Source organism: Limulus polyphemus, unplaced genomic scaffold (assembly GCF_000517525.1).
Source record: "Limulus polyphemus unplaced genomic scaffold, Limulus_polyphemus-2.1.2 Scaffold10331, whole genome shotgun sequence".
Classification (NCBI taxonomy): Eukaryota; Metazoa; Arthropoda; class Merostomata; order Xiphosura; family Limulidae; genus Limulus; species Limulus polyphemus.
In genome coordinates this window covers 9,011-17,111 of record NW_013675941.1, presented here as the reverse complement: position 1 = coordinate 17,111, position 8,101 = coordinate 9,011, and the positions used below count along the sequence as shown (strand labels likewise).

Genomic DNA, 8,101 nt, shown 5'->3' with positions numbered 1-8,101 from the left:
TAATTGTAGACATCTTTTATTAACAAATTGTAGACATCTTTTATTAACAAATTGTAGACATCTTTTATTAACAAATTGTAGACATCTTTTATTAACTAATTGTGGACATCTTTTACTAACAAATTGTAGACTAATTGTGGACATCTTTTATTAACTAATTGTGGACATCTTTTATTAACAAATTGTAGACATCTTTTATTAACAAATTGTGGACATCTTTTATTAACAAACTGTGGACATCTTTTATTACAAATTGTGGACAGTGGCACAGCGGTATGCCTGCGGACTTACAACGCTAGAGTCCGGATTTCGATACCCGTGGTGGGAAGAGCACAGATAGTCCATAGTGTAGCTTTGTGCTTAAGTACAAATAAACAAAAGGTATACAGAAATATGAGGATTATCTTAACATTTTCACAACTAATCATCGTAAGGCAGATCTTTTAAATCAGAGCTTACAAACTACTGGCAATATATCAACAATAATTATACAATAATAAGTCATGTATAAAAAGTATTAATCTTATGTAAAGAATTACTGACCATATTGAGGGAGTTAACTTCTCATTTAACTGGCGTGTCCACTAACAATGTACGAACTGGTGATGATATTTAGCTAGCGTGTCCACTAACAATGTACGAACTGGTGGTGATATTTAATTAGCGTGTCCACTAACAATGTACGAACTGGTGGTGATATTTAATTAGCATGTCCACTAACAATGTACGAACTGGTGGTGATATTTAATTAGCGTGTCTGCTAACAATGTACGAACTGGTGATGATATTTAGCTAGCGTGTCCACTAACAATGTACGAACTGGTGGTGATATTTAGCTAGCGTGTCCACTAACAATGTACGAACTGGTAGTGATATTTAATTAGTGTGTCCACTAACAATGTACGAACTGGTGGTGATATTTAATTAGCGTGTCTGCTAACAACGTACGAACTGGTGATGATATTTAATTAGTGTGTCTACTAACAATGTACGAACTGGTGGTGATATTTAATTAGCGTGTCAACTAGCAATGTACGAACTGGTGATGATATTTAATTAGCGTGTCCACTAACAATGTACGAACTGGTGGTGATATTCAATTAGCGTGTCATCTACTAATATACGAACTGGTGATGATATTTAATTAGGGTGTCAACTAACAATGTACGAACTGGTGGTGATATTTAATTAGCGTGTCAACTAACAATATACGAACTGGTGGTGATATTTAATTAGCGTGTCAGCTAACAATGTACGAACTGGTGATATTTGATTTATTTAGCGTGTCTGCTAACAATGTACGAACTGGTGATGATATTTAATTAGCGTGTCTGCTAACAATGTACGAACTGGTGGTGATATTTAATTTGCGTGTCTGCTAACAATGTGCGAACTGGTGATGATATTTGATTTATTTGGCGTGTCTACTAACAATGTATATAACAAAAAGCTAATTATTTATGTTCAAGGCTAAACTTGTGTTGTTTTTTCAGAATTTTGCACAAAGCCACATAAGATCTATCTGTACATAAGCCTCACTAATTCTGAGCTGATAGACTAGCAGATAGGCAGCTATGAAACAGCACCTACCGCCAACTCTTGGGCTACTCTTTTCTGATCGACTAGAGAGATTTGGTCGTCTCTCTTACAGCTCACCCAAGACACCAATGTTCGTATCGTGTTTCTGCACCAACTAATTGCGAACCATGAATCCTCGGGTTCATAGTCCGGGTATCAAGAACTAAACGAATAGGTTGTAGCCTAAATAAAAATCCAACATCAATTGAGCCGTGATGCATTATGGAGAATGAAATTCAAGAGATTGGGAGGGGGGCTGCTGTCTAAAAGGAAAATCAGAACCCCTCCCCCCGTGTCTACCTAAAGATCAACATAATTTATTTAATTCTTCAGTCAGAAGATGAATAATCGCCCGCTAAAACCAAAACTTATCTATGTTAAACACTATAGCGAAACTTTTGTTGTTGTTTTTTTTACACTCAGTGGCTTCCCTGCTATCTGATACAAATTTCAGGCTTCATAAAACGATGAACCCTGGTAATAAACTTGGAGAAACTCAAACACCCCCTCCCCCTCCTGACCCACAGACTTATGAATGAGAAGCTGATCCTACAATACGATTAAAACTTACAAATGAAGAAGGCGTGAATGTTAATGTCCCTATAGAGCCGGAGGGGGGCCGTCTTACATTCAGGTCGTGATGCACAATGTTCTAGTTCTGACAACCCTGTAAAATAAATTATGAAAATAATAATACATGTTTGTCCTATTCATTTGTTATAAATACCATTTATGTGATACAGTTTAGCAGCATTGCTTACACAAAATAATTAACAATCTACTTAAACTCGACCCTTGACCCAGAAACTCAGCCGAAAAAAATACATTGTTTTATGTAAACGTAGAGGCATACGATGGCGCGTGGCATATTAATCATGTTTATTCAATCTTATTTGGACTTCCACTTTTAATTTTTGTAACCTCATTAATTTAAAATTAACAATTGTACTTGGACGCACACACCTGTCGGGCTTTAAAAACATCTATGACCTATATATATATATATATGCCTTTTCTTTTAGGCTTTTCTTTCTTCAACTCTGGATAATTAATAACGAACTAATTTGAGAACGTTGTGCCTCCTAGAAATGGCACTTAGTCTTATTTCTGACCTACATATATTTTACGCTTCGTCAAGTTATGGGCGTCGTCATATTGTATCAAGGATTTTATTACTACATAGACACATGATTTCGGATATACTTTTAGCTACCATACGTCCAGCCCAGCTAATGACTTCTGGCCAATGACCTGTAACTAACCAAAGACAGTTCTAATAAAATAGAAGAATGAGATAAAAAAGAAGAAACATCTGTAGTGAAACGTAATTTTCATCACATTCCTTAAGACTATATCTACTAGCTTGTGTTACTAATCTTCACGTGATTTTTATCACATTCCTTAAGACTATATCTACTAGCTTGTGTTACTAATCTTCACGTGATTTTTATCACATTCCTTAAGACTATATCTACTAGCTTGTGTTACTAATCTTCACGTGATTTTATCGCATTCCTTAAGACTACATCTACTAGCTTGTGTTACTAATCTTCACGTGATTTTATCACATTCCTTAAGACTACATCTACTAGCTTGTGTTACTAATCTTCACGTTATTTTTATCGTATTCCTTAAGACTATATCTACTAGCTTGCGTTACTAATCTTCACGTTATTTTTATCGTGATAAAATCACGTGAAGATTAGTAACACAAGCTAGTAGATATAGTCTTAAGGAATACGATAAAAATAACGTGAAGATTAGTAACACAAGCTAGTAGATGTAGTCTTAAGGAATGTGATAAAAATCACGTGAAGATTAGTAACACAAGCTAGTAGATATAGTCTTAAGGAATGTGATAAGAATCACGTGAAGATTAGTAACACAAGCTAGTAGATGTAGTCTTAAGAAATGTATTCCTTAAGACTACATCTACTAGCTTGCGTTACTAATTTTCTTCGACAGATGAACGCACCACCACATGTCAAAAAAAGCACCAATCAATATGACGTAAGAGATTTGTCAGAGGTCAAAGGTCACTAACAGTCAGGTTTCTTTCGTCACGATTTAAATTACGTTTATTTGTCTCATGTCTAGAGAGTGTTGAGCCACTGTCATGAATAACTACTTCCTAACTAATAAACTCGACATTAAGGCAACATTTTTACTGTATGTTGCCTCGGAACATGGTTCTGTTTAGGAAGTGAATTTAGATGCGGTAATGTGGTTGAAGTTGATTTTGAACCAAGTTAACCCTATTTTGAGTATAGAGTACACGTGAATGTTTTTATATAAATGGCATTACTTTTAATATAACGTAGATATCTTAAAAGTTTCATTAGCGATATATTTTAACCTATGACGTACGATTACAATACACCTAGTATAAGTATTCTGAACTACTTATTAACTCTCATACTATGGCCAGAGGGTTCCTAGTTGTTAGTGTGACTTGACTGTATATTGGAGAGTTCGTGGTTCGCATATAGTTGCCAGAAAAACGTACTCCGCATTTTGGGGCCTTGGGTACTTTATAAGAGTAACGGCCAAATCTCTTTACCCGATTAGATAAAGGAGCTCAAGAGTTGGCGGTGGGTGATGTTGACTTCCATCTAGTCTATCAACTCATAATTAGCGACGATGCTGTGAGGATAGCCATTGTATTGGTTTTCGCAAAAATTCTAAACAAAGAAACAGACAATCATAGCTATAATGTTTCTATATCGTCTCCACGTGCAAGACGTGTAGTTTCTATATCGTCTCCACGTGCAAGACGTGTAGTTTCTTGTTTGGGCTAAAGAACTTTTCGAAATATTTAACAAAAAAGTTTCACCGCAAGTTTTTCTTTCGTACTGATAACTGTAACCTAACTCGTCTTATTGATTTTTATCCATACAATTAGAAGTGTGTATGAACAACGCCCTCTTCAGTACACCTTATTAATTAAATCAAATACACCGGTAAATCGTTATCATACCATAGTTCTAATTTATAACAAAATTCAACCAGTAAAAAATTAAATCACAAATATTTTCATTTAAATTCACTGTAATACTCCACGGTGGGACAGCGGAAAATTTACCGACTTACGACGCTAAAAATCCAAGGTTCGATTCTGCGCCGTGAACACAACAGATAGCCCAATGTGACTTTGCTCTAAAACAAACACACGTACCCGAATTTGTAGTTTTACCAGGGGTGAAAGTAACTCTAATTTCTTACCGGTACGGTAACAGTGTTTGCCCTCCCCTTCCACATTTTAAACAAATCAACATTGCTACTAACAGTTACTACGCTTAATAGAAAAAAACAAAAACACTCTCTATTTAAGTTTGATTTCTAAACGTTTTTTAAGTTGGAATGGATTACAAGTAATGAGGAGAATGAGTCCTACCTGATAGGGGGTGGGATCTGAATGTAACGTCACATCCAACAATACCGTCATATTAACACGTGACGTTCATAAGTGGGTTGCCGGTACAGCGTGCCGACGCTACCGGTATACAGTACCGGACTTGATTATTTTCATCACTGAGTTTTACCACATATGTATGTGCCCCTTATTGGCTCAGCTTATAACGTTAAAATCTGGAGTCAATCCCCGCTGTGAGCACAGTGAAGATAGTCTGTTGTGCAGTCTTGAGCCTAAACAAGTAAACAATATGTCTTTATTACTGAGTCGTTATGTAAATAATGTAAATAATTTGGGATTTACAACACGTGAAATAGAATTTCCTTTTTTTTCGAGTGAAGTATAGATAGATGTTTACCATAATTAAATACAAGAAAAATTAGCTAAATTGTTGTCTTTTTTTTTGGCCACCTAGGGAGGTCCATGAAAATTAGAGCAGTTAAGCTATTAACTCTTTTATTACATAGAAGTATCACAAAAATTTCACACACATATCGAACAGTTCTCAGTTCTTGACACACGTGGTTTCTTGTTCAGTACGAACTGGACTTCATCACATATCAAGTTTTCACTGGTTACACATATTGGTATTTTTAACCCTAACGACATCTTATGCGACAGCTGGACTAGCCGGCCAGGTCAGAGACTCCTCAATTTTAGAGATAGCCAATGTTAAGTTAGAATTTCTGATGAGAAGTAGAGCAAACAGCCAGACGTATCCGACACCCTATGTGCCTATTCCTAACTGCATAACGGTTTTGATTGTCACACTTATTACGCCCTCATAGCTGAAAGTGCGGAGCATGTTCAGCAGCTTGAGCCATATTACAAGCACTTTTTGTAATGATACAGTTAAATTCTCAAGTTATACCCGTATTACAAGCACACTTTATAATGGTACGGTTAAATTCTCAGTCTATAGCCGTATTACAAGCACTCTTTATAATGGTACGGTTAAATTCTCAGTCTATAGCCGTATTACAAGCACTCTTTATAATGGTACGGTTAAATTCTCAGTCTATAGCCGTATTACAAGCACTCTTTGTAATGGTACGGTTAAATTCTCAGTCTATAGCCGTATTACAAACACTCTTTATAATGGTACGGTTAAATCATCAGTCTATAGCCGTATTACAAACACTCTTTATAATGGTAAGGTTAAATTCTCAGTCTATAGCGAAAGAAATAAATCATACGTTGTTTTAAAGTGTAGAAAAAACAAACAAACAACAAACAGAAACATTATCATGTTTACTCATATTCTGAATAAACGCAATATTGTCGAAGTATTTGAGTAAACGCTAAGATACTTCGACAATATTGCGTTTATTCAGAGAAAGAATTGACCGAGATTAAATGAGGCTTTAGTTTTTTATTCGTTTTTCATAAGATTATCTGTAATGGAGAAAGGAGATTTTCATCAGGCACCAGTGTAGCGATATTTTTGGAACTGGTCTTGGGTGGAAAAATATGTGATTCAGTGTCTAATTCTAAACTTTAATCAGTGATCAGTTTACAACTTTAAAATTTGGAGTTGATCCCTGATGTGGAGAACAACGGGTGACTCTCAGAGGAGTACGAATATGAAACGACGCTACAGTAGTTTCAACCAAAATGAAGAAACTTTTCAAATTCTGTTTAACCTGAGCAGTTTAGGTTTTTTCTATGTAAATCGTGAAGACCTGTAGGACAAAATGTATCAACTGTAACTGGAGACTAGTGATTGTTTACAACTTAAACAGAGAAAGTTGGGTGTTTATACTTCCAAGAAAAATACGTTTACAGACTCGGGAAACGATGTGCTGATTGTTGAGTGTCCATTACAGAAGTCGTGTCACTGTGATGGCGCTGATCTTGTTTACTTGGAGAACCATTATTCAAACAAGTTCATTAGGCCTACCACACAGGATGTAATGACACTACTTCACGATCCTCACGTGAGCTTCTGGTAGGTAGGGGGATTGGTAAAACGTTACTTTTAGGCTTATTTGTAGGGGGATTGGTAAAACGTTACTTCTAGCTTATTTGTAGGGGGATTGGTAAAACGTTACTTTTAGGCTTATTTGTAGGGGGATTGGTAAAACGTTACTTTTAGCTTATTTGTAGGGGGGATTGGTAAAACGTTATTTTTAGGCTTATTTGTAGGGGAATTGGTAAAACGTTACTTTTAGGCTTATTTGTAGGGGGATTGGTGAAACGTTACTTTTAGCTTATTTGTAGGGGGATTGGTAAAACGTTATTTTTAGCTTATTTGTAGGGGGGATTGGTAAAACGTTATTTTTAGGCTTATTTGTAGGGGATTGGTAAAATGTTACTTTTAGCTTATTTGTAGGGGGATTGGTAAAACGTTACTTTTAGCTTATTTGTAGGGGGATTGGTAAAACGTTACTTTTAGGCTTATTTGTAGGGGAATTGGTGAAACGTTACTTTTAGCTTATTTGTAGGGGGATTGGTAAAACGTTACTTTTAGCTTATTTGTAGGGGGATTGGTGATAATCTGTTATTGGTAACAAGACAACTATCAGAAAGTATGTTGTTACTTGCTACTTTCTATATGTTTGTTAAAGGTAATTGAAATGCAGATTTTTTTTTTAAACCACAACAGGAATGTGTTGTAAAATAACATTTTTAAAAGTCCGTATTTCAGCGTGTTTTTATTACAGATCCTCTTGCTACTAAACGATACGATATTTCCCCCTTAACTACACATTATATATGTTTCTTTTATCTTCAGCTTAATTGTTCATATTCCTTACCTCCTCCCCTATATGTACACCCCTTTCTCCTCACCTATTTATACACCCCTTTCTCCTCACCTATATATATATACACCCTTTCTCCTCACCTATATGTACATCCCTTTCTCCTCACCTATATAAACATACTCCTTTCTCCTCACCTATATCTACACCCCTTTCTCCTCACCTTTTATACACACCCTTTCTTCTCACCTATATGTACATCCCTTTCTCCTCACCTATATATACACACACCCTTTCGTATCACCTATATGTACACCCCTTTCTCCTCACCTATATATATCCACACCCTTTCTTTTCTTCTATATAAACACACCCCTTTCTCCTCACCTATATGTACATCCCTTTCTCC

The 8,101-nt window shown here is 35.8% G+C and overlaps 1 protein-coding gene across 3 annotated transcripts in view; it reads right to left on the bottom strand.

Annotated features, from left to right (window-relative positions):
• Positions 1 to 312: 312 nt before the first annotated feature.
• The window catches only part of LOC106476341 (ADP-ribosylation factor-like protein 4A), a 15,226-nt gene continuing 7,437 nt past the window's right edge, over positions 313 to 8,101 (bottom strand). Inside the window, exons 2-4 of one of the 3 annotated variants that reach the window (XR_002609141.1) lie at positions 4,973 to 5,223; positions 2,150 to 2,245; positions 322 to 359 (exon numbers count right to left, since the gene is read on the bottom strand). The gene's annotated coding sequence lies outside the window, so the exon portion shown is untranslated. Of the gene's footprint in view, positions 2,246 to 4,972; positions 5,224 to 8,101 lie in introns of all 3 variants that reach the window. The other 2 variants (XR_002609140.1, XR_002609142.1) reach the window with 2 other exon arrangements.